The 18,982-nt window shown below is 33.6% G+C and overlaps 1 protein-coding gene across 2 annotated transcripts in view; it reads left to right on the top strand.

The window, feature by feature from the left end:
* Positions 1 to 18,982, top strand: part of LUZP2 (leucine zipper protein 2) — a 602,481-nt gene that overhangs the window by 485,572 nt on the left and 97,927 nt on the right. The gene's annotated exons all lie outside the window — the stretch shown is intronic.

Below are 18,982 nucleotides of genomic sequence, written 5' to 3'. Positions count from 1 at the left end.
TTTAAGTTATATTTTAGGATTCTTTTTTCTAATACCCCTAATTATAAGAATTTAATTAATTATAAGCATTTACAATTGTATAAAAGAATTAACAAAGTTTATGTGATTGTTCTATGTTTGTGCTTAGGAGCCAATTATATTTTATCCTCACTTGTGGCTTTAGTCATTATCCTAATTAGCTCAAGTAAAATATATTTAAACATATATATGTATATATATAAAGATTTGTGCTACTAGAGATCAGTAGGTTTTCAATTAGCCTTTCCCTTCCAGTTGTACAATTTGGGAGGTAGTTTTTTGTTGCAGAAGAAGAAAATCTACATCCTTCTTGCCACTCTAAATGTAATAAAAGTATGTCAAAGTTGAAAACCCTTACAAAAACCTTACACTATCCTTGATCATAGCACATACTCTCTTCACAATGGGAAATAATGATTAGTTCCTTATATTCTCCAATACAGCAAACATTCTTGGAGAATGAGGTCTCTATTTTACGTATCTTAATCACTATCACAATTTGCATATTGAGTGGCACGTGGTAGATAATTGATACATATTTTTGGAATCAACCTGAATTGATTTGAATACAAGTCATTATTTTGCTAACAATTCAACAGATGTATTTACTGGCAACTGAGGTTGAGGAGAATCATAGATCTGGTAATAAGATGAACAAATATTAAATAATGTGGAAGCAGCCTTATTATAAAAAAGAACATCTTTCTTTAATTGTAATATAAATTATTGTTGTTATCAGCGCCATCATTATTTTTCCACCATCTATGTATCTTGATCACATTTAAAAGTGTTTCTAAACATATTATAATATAAAAAGGATTCATTCAATCGACATTTTTTAGAGAATATAATGTTGGCATGTGTTTTTGCAGGCACCTGTATGATTTATCAGTAAACAAAAGTTCCCTACTTTGGTAGAATTTATATTGAAGTGAATGGGATGAGCAATATTCAATAAATAGAAAAATAATATATGTAGTATATTAGAAAGTTAAATGTTATAGGAAAAAGGAAAGGTAGAAAGGAATGGGGAATTGGGATTTCCAGGTGGGAAGTGTGGCAGTTTACAATCCTAAGAGTCTAGAATGGACCTCTTTAAATGAGCAACAGGAGCCAAGAATTGAAAGAGGTGAGGAGTTTGAGAAGTGAGAGATTCCAAAATGTGGTCTTGAAATCATCAGTACCTGAGTTTTATTTTTATTTCCTTTAGTTACCTTCATATATGTTTATTTGACTTGGTAGACTTTTGTTTGCACACCTAAAAAGTATGGAAAATAATACTTTTTGTCCCACCGTTTGGCTTATATGAATTGATCAGAACTTGCTGTGTAACATTAATTGTTATTTAATGCATGTTAAAAATAGAATGTGCTAAGAAACGTAGCTCACGTTATGTACAATTACATGAGAGGTGAGATATTGACATGGGTTGAAGAGCTCTTTGGTCCATCTCTGTGGGCCTCACATTTCTAGGGCTTCAATATTTCCTAGAGTTTTGCTTTCTCCTGTAAGCAAATTTGCCAAATTCTGTGTCATTCGGCTCCACTTATGAATTCAAGTGAAAATAACAAAAAAGTCTTTTGAGAAATAGATACAGAAATGCATTAAAAATCTCTACTAAAATGCATTAAAATAAATTTAAGAAAAAATACACATTTAGAATAGTAGGGAATTAACAAGCTGATACGTAGATGTTTCACTATCTGCTGCTTTCAACAAAATTCACTTAGTAGAAAACAATTTTTGAAATGACTTTTGGAATAAGCATCTAGTGCAGCTGCTGTACTTTGGCAGTGGCAAAATTAAACAATTGGCTTAATCCAGCCTTTGAATGGCAGAAAGATTGGCACAAATAGCCCTAGGGGACCATGATATTCAAGCAGATTCACACAGGAAAATAAAATACCTGTGGGAAATATTTCCACTGACTTAATCCTGACATCTACAAAATTTTATGCTGGATTGTATCCACTGTCTCCTCAGCACACTTGTCATTAAAGTTAATAAACCACCAATTTCTGTGCCTGTTGGAAGGAAATGCAGCCATTGTCTGCCATGTCAATTAACTGTCAGAAAAAGGAGATTTAGAGGATGGACTGAAAAGGCTCCTAAAGGAACACTTCTTGGACTTTAAAAGAGACGACTTGAAACGCCAAAACATTTAAGTAGATATCCAGTCCTTGTAAATACAGAGACTTTTCAGTACAAATACAGAAACAAAAACTTAAAGTGCTTTGGAAGAATATAAGAATTCCGTTTTCTTTGTACAGTATGTGGCACCTACATCAAACTCATTCACTTGCTAATTTGTTCATCCAATATTGATTTAGAATCCACTATATACCTGGCACTATTCTGGTAATTATTTATTCAATGATTAGCAAAACAGATGCAAATCCCTATTGTCTGGTGAGAGAATGAGATATTAAACAGACAAGTAAATGGATAAATGACAACTATAATAAGTAGTGATGGAAGTTAAACAGTATGTATTAATATAACCATACAAATAAATGGTTCAACTGTTAAAGCACTACTGTACCAACTGGTAAATAACCATCTTTTTTTCTTCCTGGCCCATCTCCTGGAACCCTTTACTTTTCCCTGACACTCAGTAATAAATGGCAAACACCTGTTGTAGCACAATGGCTTTGCCATAACACTATAACCTTGCAGGACTCCACATAGAACAATAGCAAGGGTAACCTATAGTTTAACACAAGTTTTTGTACAGTGTTCTGTGATCCTCCAGGGAAAAAAAGGAGGACAGGTATTTTGTTATGAGATGTTACAAGACTGTTTTTCTTCTACCTCCCTATCTCGTAGGAGGTTGCCATGAAGCAATATTTTATCTGTCTCTTGTGCCAGTGAAACATGAGACTTTCCACAGTGCACCTCTTCCCCCTCTTTGGGTACAGCTATAGACTAAAATTGTTTGGCTGTAATTTAGAGTGTGATCCACAATGGCAGAGCGACCTACCACTTGTGTTGTCTGTCATCTGGCACCCCTGGTCTGATGTCATCCAGAGACTGGGAGTGTGGGTTGCCAACACCATGCTGATCTTCCTTATACAGTCATTGTGAGTAATAAACTGTCTAAATATATTTGGACTCATTGCCTCCTTTCTGGCTGAATCTATGAGACTGTGTCAAGTCAGCTTGGGAGCCTCCACCATGCTGCTGCATGGGGACTGCTTAACTGCTTGAAACCCGTCAAAGCAGGAAACTAATAGGACCCTGCTCCAGCATTCAGGGAAGAGTAAGATTCTATTGGTGTACATCCACACCGTACCAATCATTTTATATTTTGAATATCACAATGCGTGAAAGTACTAGGAAGAAAAATGTGATATGCCACAAGATAATATAATATACATGCTAAAATTATATTTGTAGTGCAAAATGAATTTCTATGGGAATTAGCATTTCAACTAGGATCTGAGGAATGAGTAGGAATGGACCAGAAAGAATAGGGTACCAAATAATTTTCCACAACTTTAGGAAGAAGGGTCAGGTACATGTGAAGATGGTGAGGTATGCAAGAATATGTCTCATTCAATGAACTATAAAGAAGGCCAAAGAGAAATTATACTGTACATGTGGGTCAAAATATCTCCCTGACAGCCTAGCAAAACACTAGTACTTATACCCGTAAAGATGGAGTTCTGAGACTTCCCAAATGCAACGCCCATATAATTTTGTTGTCTCACTATTTAAAAGACATATTGATGGTTTTAGTGAGGAATACAAAAAATATTTGAAGACTTTTTTGTCTATAAGTTTCATAAAGATAGGGATGTTGCTTTATGTTGTGTTGTATTTGTAACTGACCTTATACTGAGTGTTAAAAATATCCGGTAAATGAAGGTGTGAGAGAAGGAAAGAAGGAAACAAGGAATCAAGAGAGGGAGGAAAGGAAAAAGAGAGAGAAGGAGATCTTTTATTTTAGAAGAGTATAAAATTTATAAAATGGCTGTGATATATGAGGCCTGCAGTAAATGCCTTTCAAAAGATTGAATGAGAGAGGAGAAAGATGTAATAAAAATTACATGTGATGAAAATATAATAAAGAAATAAAAATAATTTATAGTCTTAAATAATTAACCCTGATAATATATAAATTCCAAAGTATCAACACACACTTGTGATGTGACTTTACACAATCTTCCTGGAATAATTCACCTCTCGTTGGCTTGTTCAGGGGGATTTGCACAAAAAACGTGGGTGCATTCTAGACTAATTTCATGACCAGGGATATAAGGCAACATTATTATTGGCATACCTTGGGTGGTGTGGATTGTGTAGACAAACAAACTTAATGACCTCTAAAGATAATATTGTGACAAACTATTTAAAATCTCAAACTGAAGATAAGGGAGTTTATGTTTTATTGTAAAGACAATAAGAAATCACTAAAGTTGTTTTGTCAAGAGGAAATGGGTTAAAATAAAGTTTCATGAAAAATAAATAGTTGGATCATGCAGAATGACTTTGTGAAGGAGAAAGGAGAGACAGCGAGTTTTGTGAAGGGGAAAGGAGAGACAGCGAGAGAGAGAAAATGCACAAAACTCAGTGAGATAGTTGCAGCAATCTAGTCAAGGGTGGAAACAAAGACCTAACTTTATTAGTCTTAAAAACAACAAAGAAGAAACAAATGGAACATGACTGAATGGACATGAGCATAAAACTACTTTTGACAGTGGAACAGAGATCATGTGTGTGGGACATACAAGAATGACCCCTGAGAGCTGTCCACATTCTAATTCCTAGAACATGTGAATATGTGATTGGGTCAGTGCAAGCAGAGGTGGGATAATACGGCCACAAGCAAGGAATGCAGGCAGCCACTGCAAGCTGGGAAAGGCAAGGAACTGATTTTTCCCTGGAACCTGCAGAAGGAACCAGGATTGCTGACACCTTGACTTTAGCCCAGTAATACATATTTTGGATTTCTTATTTCTAGAATTTTAAGGCAACATGTTTTTGATGTTTTAAGCCACTAAGCTTGATGATTGTTACAGCAGCCACAGGAAACTAATATAATCTGCTATTGGCAGTAATATAAAGAGTGAGAGAAGGTCCTGACTTCAATTTTATACATGCTGCTTTGGAGGAATCAGAAACATGTGCTGAGTGAAAATATTTTTCAAAAAATAAAACATAATGGAGTTCTGGTCACGGAAAATGTGCAGATAGCACTGATAAATGAGTCATAGGTGTAACAGGAAATAAAGATTTTGGTGATTTCTTATGTTTGGGTAGAAAACAAGAAGGAAGAACAATAAGAGAAGGCTGGGAAGTAGTGAGAAAAAGATGAACAGGGGTGAAAAATGAAAGAAAGTGAGATTTGGTAGAGAAATCTTAATGGGAAAATTACCAGAAGAGTTGATGATCAGCTATTTCACATGCTACACAAATTTCCAGGGCAGTGAGGACTGTGGTTTTTCCATATTTGAAGAATCTCTAGTTTAAAGTGCTTTCCAATTCATGGAATTAAAAAAAATTATAATACAAACACCAACATTTTTGCTAAAGTAATATTCCACAGAAGTCATAAAAATAATTGTTCCTTGGGGTAAGGTAGCATTACAATGGGAGACAATGTAAAGATGTTAAAAGTGTGCCATGGACTGAAGTTGTTTAATTTGTAGGTATACTAAGGGCCTGTCTTGTTGTCTTGTTCAACTTGGCTTTTAAACCATTGGAGTGAAAGTAGCCCAGTATAGTAAGTTTGGAGTCAGATAAATGTGGTACCAAAACCTAGCTGTTATCTTTCGCTTATTCCCTTTGATCCTAATTCTTTTTTAAATTGCAAATTGGCAAATTATACTTGTATATATGTATGTATGAGATACAAAGTCGTGTTAGTATTTATGAATGCAATGTAGAATAATTAAATCAGGTTAGTTGACATGTCAATTTCTCTAAATATTTATCATTTTTTATAGTGAGAACATTTGAAATCACTCTTAGCAAATTTGATATGTATCATAATATTTACTATATTCATCATATTGTGGAACAGACCTCCAAGAAAAAAAATCATGTTCCTTCTAATTGAGGCTTTGTACCCTTTGACTTCATCTCTCCATCCCCTCGATGCTTCCCAGCCTCTATTTACCAACTTCCAACTCTCTGCTTTGAGTTTGTTTCAGAGACTACATATAAGTGAGAACATGTGGTATTTGACTTTCTTACCCAGCTTATTTCATTTAGCATAATGCTCTCCAATTACATCCATGTTGTTACAAATGACAAAATTTATCTTTTTAAAGGCTGAATAATATTTCATTGTTTATATATAACACATTTTCTTTATTTGATGGTGAACACAGGTTGATTTCTTAAATTGACTATTGTAAATAGTGCTGCAATAAACATGGGAATGCAGATATCTGTTTGACATACTGATTTCAAATCTCTTGGATAAATGCCCAGAAGCAGGATTGCTGGATCACACAGGAATTCTATTTTCAGTGTTTTGAGAAACCTCCATTCGGTTTTCTTCAATGGCTGTGCTAATTTGCTCTACCACCAACAGTGTGCCAGGATTCCCATTTTACCACATTCCTGCCAATGTTTGTTGTCTGTCAGATGAGGATAATTACTTATCTCTTAGGATTCATGAGAATATTTAGATGTTAATTCATGGTAACTGGCACATTTACCTGCTACATGCTAATTACATAATGGTGGTGATTATTTTATATAATCTCAGAAAAAGAGGCAGAGAAAATGAGAATAAAAGTCAAGCTAAAAGCATTATTAGATAACAGGATGTATGTGGGAAAACCATAAATATAGTAGTATAGAAACAGCAAGTTTTTCACTTTCTTTATACTCAGCCCAACATTGGTTAAGATAGCATTAATTTTCATAATTGATCAGCAAACTACCTATGTAGTTTACAGGACCACATCTCATCCAGGATTTTAAAAGATGCATATGTATATTGAACTGATAATATCTGCCTAAGTAAGGAACAATCAGATAATCTTCATTTCTTCGAAATCTCTTTAAAATTAATAACTACAGGGTATATTATACTATGGGGCTATTCCTCCTAGCAATTACTACCTCCTAGAACACTTGAAGTAGACAAAGGCAAAATGGATTAATAATAACTTTTGATAGAATTTTGTCCTCATGAAATCAATACATTCTATAGTAAAGAAATATTAGATGCTTCTAGATTATATCTCAAAGCATCCTTTTTTAAAAATGTATTTCTTTACCTAGATAGTCGATCCAGGTTCGTGTATATCACAGAAATTTCTTGTTCTCAATGCACAGTATAAAAGGGAATGCTGGATATTCATTTTCATGAAGACAAACATATTTTATTTTTAATGATAGAGTAAGTAAAAGTTTCAGATATTTGCAGAAAGTACAATTTCTAGATGTATAGTTCGGGGTCTAGAACCTATTAATTAAGATTGAAAAGCTATGTAGAGTATCAGTAAAGTAGCTGAGAAGTCCCATTAAGATTCCCAAGACTAATATAAGGAACAAAAGCCTATATAGGAAGATGTCTAAACAAAATAATTCTCAAAGAGCAATCATCTAATTTCTAATAATAAAGAGTGGATGTGGGAAAATTGTCATTCTTCCTCTCTGCATAATTTTCACCATTTTTCTTTGTTATCAGTTCTAGACATGTAATTCAAGTTTATGAATTGCATACTAAATGTTTGCTGAAATTCACCTGGCCTAGATGTAAATTTTAAAGAGATAGTTTTCTGCTGAAAGCTCCATTTCTTCAGTTTTCTCCACAGAAAACTCTCTCTGCCAAGGCCCTTGATTCATATTCAAAGCTTCTCTGGAATATCTCTGTGTACAAAGAAAGGATATCAACAAAATTTGATAGACATTGAAATCAATATGTTTGTGCTTTAATAACTCACAAAAAGGCTGAATAAATTATTTGTTTTTGAAACATTCTCTGGGTGAAATATAAAACATGAGATTATAAACTTTGAAACCAATTTTGAGGAAAAGTTATAGGTTAAAATTTAGAAAGTGTCTGTCTAGTCATTAAAATGATTAATAAACTAGTATGATAATTTTACATATAAATTTTTTAATTAAAACCTACTGTTTTGAAGAGAGGTTTAGGAAGAGAGTTTAAAGAAGGATCAATATGAAATATATGTAGAATATTAAATGGCTCATTTAAAAAATAAATATTAGGAAATAAAATCACATGTTGTTTTGTCTACTCTGGTACATTGACTAGATGTGTCTATTACTATAGAAAGCACCCAAGGAGTCATAAATTCCTTTAGAGGTAACATTTAAAAATCATCTACTCAAAAATTCTTACTTTGCACACAGGGAGTCTGAGATCAAACAGTAAGTGGCAAAGATCATGCAATAACTGTGACTCATGGATCATTAATCTCTCCTGGAGTAATTTTTAGATATTCTTAAAGATAAATCAAGATAGTACACTTAGGTCTTCTAGGGGAAGTGGTTTTTTATTATAGTTTTACTTGCTTTATCTGATAAATAATTACATTGAACATATTCTCATGAGCATTTTTGTATTTTGAATATAACCATTTTACATATGAATAAACCACTTTTCATTTATTCAATTATTTGACCAATTTTTTAAAAATGTGGTTGTTTGTATTTTTAATTTATTTACTACCTAAGTCTATTTAACTTTTTTTAAGGATTGTCTTCTTATTGTTGAGCTGTAAGTTTCATTTGTGTATTTTGGATTCAAGTCCTTTCACTGATACATATTTTCTCTTGTTTATGACTTGGCTTTTCATTCTCTCTGTAGTGTCTATGGAAGAACAACATTTTATATATAATAAAATTATGTTTATCTTTTTTTAATGTTTGGGCTTTTTTGTCTATTTAAGAAATATTTGTCTGTCTCAAGGTCACAGCAATTTTCTTCTAGATTTATGTTTGAGCTTTTACATTTAGGTTTATAATTCATTTTTAATTTTTGTTTGTGAATAGTGTGAGGAAAAGATCAGGTTGATTTTACACATGCACACACATATTATGTTTATATATATAATGGATTATATATTATATATAAAGATATATAATGTATATTTTATACATTGTAAAATATATATTTTATATATATAATATACATATATAATGTGTGTGCATGTGCAAAATATATATTTTACACTATATATTATATATAGTGGATATAATATATTCATTGTATCAATTGGATATAATATAACCATTATATAATGTACAAATATATGTTTATATTATATAATGGATATATACATATATAATGTATGTGCATGTGTAAAGTATGCATAATATATATTTTTTATGTATATAATGTATGATAAAATCTCCAATTGCTTTCTCATTATTTATTAAATTTAGTATTTTTAAGCATTGAATTACACTTTGTCTTTCTAAACAATCAAATAACTATGTATGTTTTCAACTGACTACATATTTGGGTCAATTTCCAGATTCTGTCCTGATTGATTGTCATATATGTCTATGCTTATGCCAACACCACACTGCCATTAATGTAGCTTTAAAGTTAGTCTTAACATCAGATAGCGTTAGTCCTACAGCTAGTGCTTTTCTAAAGATTTTGGATACACATGTTAGAAATAGCTTGGCAAATTTACCAAAAATAATCGTGTGGGAAATACAGTCTGTTTGTATTTTATCTTTACATTAATTGAGGGAGACCAGACATCATAAGAATATTAAATCTCTCATTCAATAGCAAACATATTTTAATTCATAGACTTTGTATATATTTCTGTTTATTTAAAATTTTATTAGTCTTAGTAATGTTTTGTAATTTTCAACACAAATGTTTTTCACATTCTTCATTAAATTTTTTCCTAACAATTCTTAATGCATTTTTTCTCTTTTTTTTACACTCTTTTCTTTCTAGTATTCCAACGTACATATGTTAAAGTGTTTAATATTATTCTAAGCATTTTTGAGGCCCTGTTCATGTTTCTTCAAACTTTTTTTCCCTTCACTGTTCTTCAAAATGAATCATTTCTATTAGTATCACATCATATTTACTGGCCCTTTTTCTGCCATCTTCGTTTTTTAATGTGCATCCAATTTCATTTCTTTTTTTTCAGAATTTTCACTTGCTTAAAAAAAAGTGCAAATTTTATATTAAGATCTCCTCTTTTATCAAGAACACATTACCTATAAGTTCTTAATCCTATTTTTAATAGCCGACTTAAAGTGTTTTTCTGTTATATTCAACATATAGACTACCTAGATATCGGTTATAATTGTTTACTCTTGTGTGTCTTTGGATCATATATACATATATATTATATTAATTACTGGTGAGATTTTATGTTGCGATGGAGATTGTGGTTACTATATTACAGAGACTCTGGATTTTATCTTCTGAATATTTTTAATTTTTGTTCTAGAGTGCTGTTAAAATACTGGTAATCAACTTGATTTGTGTAGGGTTTGTTTTATTCTTTGCCTATTGCCAATACTTAAAAAGTTCAAGGTAATACCCAAGCTCCTCTTATTTAATTGAGCTAAACCTCCAAAGACGTGTCCCCACCACCCCCCCGCCCCAAGTACTGTCTAGGATTGATTTAGATTTGTTTAAGGTAGGTTCAAAATAGGCCTCATTCTAGGACAGGGATCAAAAAACATTTGCTGTAAGTGAACACGTGGTAAATATTTTAGTCTGAGCAGGCCATATGGTTAACCACTGAATTCCACCGTTGTAGCACAAAAGCAACTAGGCAATACTTAAATAAAGGTGGTTGTGTTTTAATAAAATTTGCATACAAAATCAGTCAGTAAGCAAGATTTTGACTGTGGGCCGTAGTTTGCCAACAACTCTTTAGTGCTTAGCTATTAATCTAAAGACTGCTGTTTTGATTGCCTGTGGTGTTAAGAGTTTATGGGTGTCTCTGGAGCTCTACTATCCTTTTACAGTGCTTAACCTTTTCTTTTCTCCTCTCAGCCATGTAGAATTTGTTCTGTTATTGACCTTGTATAATTTATTACTCTGGTATGTGTAGACCAAATGTCAGCCAAGGATGTACTGGAACACTCCTCCTATTACCCAAGCTGATTTTTGGGAGCCCCACCCCTGCATTTCATACTTCTCTGATGCCCTGTCCCACATATTGTAGCCATTTAATCTGTTCTAAATTCTGCTTTCCACCTCAATAGCTCAGTACAACTACAGTGATCATCTTGGGCCATTGCTCTTTGCACCTTGGTTAAGAAATTGCCATCAGGCAGAAAACTGGTGCAGTCTTGGGTCTTACCTAGTCAGTTTCCTATATTTCAAGATTCATAGCCTGGCACAATTGATTCATAGTTGTTTATAGGAGGAGGACTAGTCCAATATTGATTACCCTGTCATCTCTATCATGTCTAGAAGCAGATAATTTGAATCTTTTTTTTAAGTTATATTTTAGGTTGGAGAGTACATGTGAAGGTATGTTGCATAGGTAAACCCTTGTCCTGGTGGTTTGTTTTACATATTATTTTCTTACAAAGGTATTAGTCCCAGCACCCAATAGTTATCTTTTCTGCTTCTCTCCCTCCTTTCTACTTCTCCTCCCCACTCAAGTAGACTCTAGTGTCTGTTGTTTCCTTCTTTGTCTTCCTAAGTTCTTATCATTTAGCTCCCACTTATAAGAGAGAACATGCAGTATTTGGTTTTCTGTTCGTGTGTTCGTTTGCTAAGGATAATAGCCTAATCCTTCTTTAAATATCAAGAAATATAAATATCTAACTAGAATTTAAGAAAAAAATATTTCTTTACATTAACTGAAAATGCAGGGTTCATTGATTTCAGGCATGGTTTGAATGAGTTTTTCATGTCACCAAAGCCTGCTCTATATTTATTTCTTATTTTTTATGTTTTATTTTATCCTATAGGACAGTATAGCCTCATGCTGTTCTCTTTTATTCCAGCAATAATGTATATTTGAGTTTAGGCCTAAACATCTTCATATTACTCTGCAAAGAGAAATAATATACTGTATCTTCCCTTAGATGAAGAGAGACAGCTTTTATTCCAGAAAACATCAGTAAATATCTTCTAGTTTCTGCATAAAGTCATTTAAGTGCCTAAACCAATTTTCAATTATATAACTAGAGAGTTAAGAGTTGAGATAGAGTGATTGCTTTAAGAAATTACGTCTCCATCTTTGCAGCTGAGCATTGAGATCTCACCTAGCATGTATGGCTACAAAAGAATGTGAGGCAGAATGGGCGAGAAAGAGTGGAGTTATTACTCACATTTTAGGAGGCCGGTCCATCTTATGACTTGTTCATCTGGTTTTCTGCATTTTGGTGGGAATACACACACACACACACACACACACACACACACACACACACACACACACACACTTTCTCTTTCTTGAGGAATTGTAGGAATTATCTTAGGAATTAAGATGAACCATGCATTTGTACTTTATGTTCTTACAGCCTTAAAAATGGCTTACCGAGCTGAATTAGAAAATCTGTTAGAATTTTATTTTTGAAACTACTACTTGGAAAACTCCTGCATCTTCTGTGTCTCTGGTATGTTTACTATCTTTGATAATGAGACTTTTGGAGCCAACAGCATTACTTTTTACAAGCGGCTGCCAGAGATCTTGGAACAAAATTTTCAGCTCAGCCAAGACAAATAAGTTTTATGGCTCCACTGTCAGTGCTTTTTTTCTGCTGTTGCATCCCCTACCCTACCTTTATGTCACATTCACGCAGCATATTATATTTTTTCCATAAACCTGATATGCTTTACTTGTCTTTAAGATTTTATTGCTTTTAATGTGAAATTGTCTCACATCCTTTTTAGAGGAAAGTAAGGTATAGTTTTATATTCTATAAACCTCAGTGAAATTTATCAGAGAAATTAAAATAAAGACAACTGGTTAATTTTACCTAGAGGGAAAGGGGTGAAGGAAGAATTTTTAAAAATTGTATCCATGAGTTATTTCAGAATCGTTGAATTACAAATCTAATGTATGACTGATGAGCCAGAACTTCGCATATTTAGCTAGTTGCCAAAATTTTATAAAATGATTCACTGAAATTTCAATAAAATGTAATCATCTAGCCTCACATCCTTTTTCTTTTCTGCTTCATCCAACACAGTTATACCTTCATGTTTCCTAGAAGAAAACAGAGTTTGTGCACCGAACACACTACTGGTGCTATCCTTTAGAATCTAACTCTACTTAAGGTCCACTCTGAGAAAAAATAACAAGTAACACCCCCGTGGAGCACTACACTTAGAGTAACGGAGCCAGAAACAAAACCAAGCTCCAGCTTTTTATGGTCTGTAAAAGTTTGAAGTTCTGCATTTTCATAATTGTTAATAAAGTATATTAAGAATTTACATTAAGAATGTGGTACATATACACCACGGAATAGTTGGCAGCCATAAAAAGAATGAAATAATGTCCTTTGCAGCAACATGGATGAAGATGGAGGCCATAATCCTAAGCACATTAATACAGGAACAGAAAACTAAATGCTACATGTTCTCACTTATAAGTAGGAGATAAGCATGGAGTGCACATAGACATAAATATGGGAACAATGGACACTGTTGTCTGCTAGAGCAATTATCCTCAACCTTTGTGGCACCAGTGACCAGTTTCGTGGAAGACCATTTTTCCACGTACCTGAGATGGGGTCGGGGAGGGGTTTCATGATTATTCGAGTGCGTTACATTTGTCATTAGATTCTCATAAAGAGCATGCAGCCTAGATCCTTTACATGCGTACTTCACAATAGGGTTCATGCCCCTATGAAAATCTAATGCTGCTGCTGACCTGACAGGAGGTGGAGTTCAGCTTTGCTCACTTGCCAGCTGCTTACCTCCTGCTGTGCTGCCCAGTTCCTAACAAACCACAGAGCAGTACCAGTCTGTGGCATAGGGGCTAGGGACCACCGGACTAGAGGGTGGAGGGAGGAGGTTGGGTTGAAAAACTACCTACTGGGTAGGATAGTCACTGTTAGCATGATGGGATCTATATTGCAAACCTCAGCATCATGCAATATCCGCATGTAACAAATCTGCACATGTACTCCCTGTATCTAAAATAAAAGTTTAAATTAAAAAAAATTATGAAAAAAAATTATGGCTACTCTGTATGATTTAATCCTACTGGATTAATCCTTTCCAAACTAGAATCAAAGTATTACAGTATGGGATGGTATCTGCAAGTCCTTTTATTACTTTTTCTTATTCTTTTTGTCAACTCTGGTTTCCCAAGATCTCTTGGCTGGATTTTCACCAGGTAAAAAAAGGTAAATCATTAAAACCCTGGGTATGGCCAGGTGCAGTGGCTCATGCTTGTAATCCCAGCTCTTTGGGAGGCTGAGGCAGGCAGATCATCTGAGGTCAGAAGATCGAGACTAGCCTGGCCACCATGGCAAGATCCTGTTTTTACTAAAACAATACAAAAATTAGCTGGGTGTGGTGGCATGCACCTATAATCCCAACTACTTGAGAGGCTGAGGCACAAGAATAACTTGAATCCAGGAGGTGGAGTTGCAGTGAGCTGAGATCATACCACTGCACTCCAGCCTGGGTGACAGCAGAGTGTGACTGCAAAAAAAAAAAAAAAAAAAAAAAAAAAAACTTGGGCATGAATGGCAATAAAACTTTCAAAGGCAAATTTGCTATTTTTGTTGGAATTTATTCTTCCTGCCCTGATACAAGCTTCCTGAATTGTTATTGATTGCCTTTATGATGAATTTATGACAAGTAATATAAACTATATTACTTATCGTATAGTCATATATTACTATTGAACTGGTACTACTCTAAGTATTTTACAGATATTGACTAATTTAAGTCTCCCAACAAGCCTGTAAGTTAAGTACTATTATTCATCTTTAAAGAAGAGGAAACTGAAGCATGGGGAGATTAAATATTTAAGTAGTAAAAATTAATCAGGTAAAAACTAGTACTCCAATTTCAATGTGAACTCCAATGTTCATCTCCTACCATCTTTGTTTTGCTGTCTCTCTAAAGTGAAAGACAACAATGTTGTCATTATTTTTGAGTATGTTCCTTCAATACCTAATTTATTGAACATGAAGGGATGCTTAGTTATATCAAAGGCCTTTTTCTGTGTCTATTGAGATAATCATGTGAATTTTTTTTTTCTTTAGTTCTGTTTATGTGATGAATTACATTTACTGATTTGTGTATGTTGAACCAGCCTTGGATCCTGGGTGTAAAGCCAACTTGATTGTGGTGGATAACCTTTCTGATGTGCTGCTGGATTCGGTTTGCCAGTATTTTATTGAGAGTTTTTTCACTGATGTTCATCAGGGATATTTGTCTGAAGTTTTCTTTTTTTGTTGTATGTCTGCCAGGTTTAGGTGTCAGAATGATGCTGACCTCATAAAATGCATTGGGGAGGAGTCTTTCCTTTTCAACTGTTTGTGATAGTTTTAGTAGAAATAGTACCAGCTCTTCTTTGTACCTCTTGTAGAATTCACCTGTAAATCCATCTGGTCCTGGGTTTGTTTTTTTTTTTTTTTAATTTTTGGTTGGTAGGCTATTTATTACTGCCTCAATTTTAGAACTCATTATTGGACTATTTATGGATTCAGTTTCTTCCTTGTTCAGTCTTGGGAGGGTGTTTGTTTCCAGGAACTTATTCATTTCTTCTAAATTTTCTAGTTTATGTGCATAGAGGTGTTTATAGTATTCTCTGATTTTTTCTTTGTATTCCTGTGGAAGTCAGCGATGGTATCTCCATGATGCCATTTCTGTTGTGTCTTCTCTCTTTTCTTCTTTATTAGTCTAGCTAGCATTCTATATATTTATTAGTTTTTTTTCTTTCTTTTTTTTTTCCAAAAAAACAGCTCCTAGGTTCATTGATTTTTTGAAGGTTATTTTGTGTCTCTAGCTCCTTCAGTTCAGCTCTGATCTTGTTATTTCTTGTCTTTTCCTAGCTTTGGGGTTTGTTTGCTCTTGGTTCTCTAGTTCTTTAAGTTGTGTTGTTAGGTTGTTAATCTGAGATTCTTCTAGTTTTTTTGACGTGGGCTTTTGGTGCTATAAATTTCCTTCTTAACATTGCTATAGCTGCATCCCAGAGATTTTGGTACATTGTCTCATTGTTCTCATTCGTTTTAAATAACTTCTTCATTTTTGTCTTAATTTCATTATTTAGCCAGAAGTCATTCAGCAGCAGGTTGTACAATTTCTGTGTAGTTTTGTGGTTTTGAGTGAATTTCTTAGTCTTGAGTTCCGATTTGACTGTGCCGTGGTCTGGAAGATTGTTTGTTATGATCTTAGTTCTTTTGCGTTTACTGAGGAGTGTTTTACTTCTACTTACATGATCAATTTTAGAGTAAGTGCCATGCAGCAATGAGAACAATGTATATTCTGTTGTTTTTTAATGGAGAGTTCTGTAGATATCTATCAGCTCTGCTTGATCCAGAGCTGAGTTCAGTTCCTAATTATCTTTGTTAATTTTCTGTCTTGATGATGTGTCTAATATTGTCAGTGGGGTGTTAATGTCCCCCACTATTATTGTGTGGGAGTATAAGTCTCTTTGTAGGTCTCTAAGAACTTACTTTAATAATCTGGGTGCTCCTGTATTGGGTGCATATATATTTAGAATAGTTAGCTCTTCTTGTGGAATTGAAACCTTTACCATTATGTAATGCCCTTCTTTATCTTTTTTGATCTTTGTTGGTTTAATGTCTGTTTTGTCAGAAACTAGGATTGTGACCTCTTCTTTTTTGTGTTTTTCATTTGCTTGGTAAATTTTCCTCCATCCATTTATTTTGAACCTATGTGTGTCTTTGCACATGAGATGGGTCTCTTGAAGACAGCATATGGATGGGTCTTGACTGTTTATCAACTTTGCCGTTCTGTTTCTTTTAATTGGGGCATTTAGCCCATTTACATTTAAGATTAATATTGTTATATGTGAATTTGATTCTGTCATGATGCTGAAGCTAGCATTTTCTTATACACATTAAAAAAGGGAATTTTTGCATAAATAGTTCTATGTGTTTATGACAGATAATGTTTCTACCGATAAAATGAAATACATGTGATTTAAATATAATTTATAAATTCTTGTTTCTTTCAGCCTCCGAGTTTGGGTTTCTGTTTCACAAGAGAAGCTAATTAACCCACATAGATATGGTTTATCAGGAATACTGTTGTGATCAAATAAATTTTACCAGATATCTAAAAGATAAGAAGAAAATCATGCTTGGAATTTTTAAGACCTTACAATATAGATAAACTTAGCACTTTTGAGGTAAAATAAGGCCAGTATATCCAAAGCATATTGAGCAAGGGGCACGTAGTAGGAAAGAAAGATTGAGAAGGAGAAAATAATGTTGTGCATTATTTGTTATGGTAAAACATGATTTTTAAATCAATGAATAAATAGGGAAATGTGCATATGTGAGTTGCCTGGGGGTCAGTGATCTTGGCTGGGCTGAAGTATGACTCTAGAGATCCACCAGCTTGCTTATCCACCAGCAATTTGACTGTAAGCTGGGTTTATTGTAAATATTTACAATATTAGTATGTTGATTAATATAACCTCTCACATGCTCTATTCCGTTTTTTAGCTTCACTTTCTTGATAGCAACTGTCACTATCTGATTTTATATATATATATATTCTGTCTCTTTTTAAAGAGAAGGATTTCTTTTTCTTCATTATTCTACAATTAGTTCAGAGAATGGTTCTTGATTTATATTAAAAGATGAGTAATATTTGCTGAATTATAAAATTATTGAATGAATGTTGATACCTAATAAAATGGCAGCTTTCCTATAGAAAATTAAATGCATTTTATTATTCTTGCTCTCAACAGATACCACAATCAACTGGAAGATGTAAACAATTTAAGAATATAAGTTTGTAGATTATTTAGAGAAAGTATTTGTTGTTGCTGTTGTTGTTGTGGTTGTTGTTTAAGTCATCTTGGCAATTCTCCTGGCCCAGCACAGTGCCTGGCATAGTGAAGAACACAGAGATTAATCAAAGGATGAATGGATAAATGGAACAATAATGGAATAAAGCAAAGTGGTGCAAATGCTATATGTATACAGATAATGGAACTTCCAACTCTTCACATTCCTAATTTGAACCTGGCTATTACGGTGTAGAATAAGTATTGCCATCTCTAGTTTAGAAAAGTCAAGGGCTTTGCCCAAGATCACATAGCTGGGAAGTGGTGGAGGCGGGATTTGAATATATAAATTCCAAATCTGAAGGTACTGCTTTTTTATTCTAATAGCATGATAATGATACTTGTAATGGTATGGAGGTATGGTAGGATAGAGAAGTGTATGGGATTAAAACACAACAACAAAAATAGAGTACATGTTAGTACATTTGTCTGCTTGAGCTGCCGTAACAAAATACCATCGACTAGTATAAAAATAAAAATCTATTATCTCTCAGTTCTGGATGCTAGAAGTCCCAGAGTAAGGTGTCCATATATTTAGTTTCTGGCGAAATCTGTTCCTGGCTTGTAGACCATGCCTTCTCTGTCTGCCCTCATTTGGCCTATCCACCTGTGAACACAAATAAATATCTCTGTTGTTTTTTTCCTCTCCTTACATGAACATGTGTCCTATGGAATTAGGGCCTCACTCTTGTGACTTCATTTAATTTTAATTACCCCCAAAGTGCTCTGTCTCCAAATACAGTGACAATAATGAGTTAAGCTTTCAACGTATAAATTTTGGTGGCATAAAATTCAGTCTATACCAACTAGAAATATAAGTAATGGATTTAAATCACAAGTATTCCTAGGGACTTGATTTGGGTCCTTGAAATTAGATGTTTTGGTCTAGTGAAGCATTTAGTACATATTTATCCAGAACTACCATTCTCTGAATATTAAATATTCTGCACATCAAATTATCATGATATACAGTATTTTTAAACTGAATTCTAAGTGAATCTTAAAGGACACTGTTTTTTTTTTTTTCTTTTCTCTCT

The sequence above is a fragment of the Hylobates moloch genome, unplaced genomic scaffold (genome assembly GCF_009828535.3).
Source record: "Hylobates moloch isolate HMO894 unplaced genomic scaffold, HMol_V3 SCAFFOLD_11, whole genome shotgun sequence".
NCBI classification, from domain to species: Eukaryota; Metazoa; Chordata; class Mammalia; order Primates; family Hylobatidae; genus Hylobates; species Hylobates moloch.
Note: the sequence above shows the minus strand (reverse complement) of the source record. Positions and strands in the feature narration are given on the sequence as shown.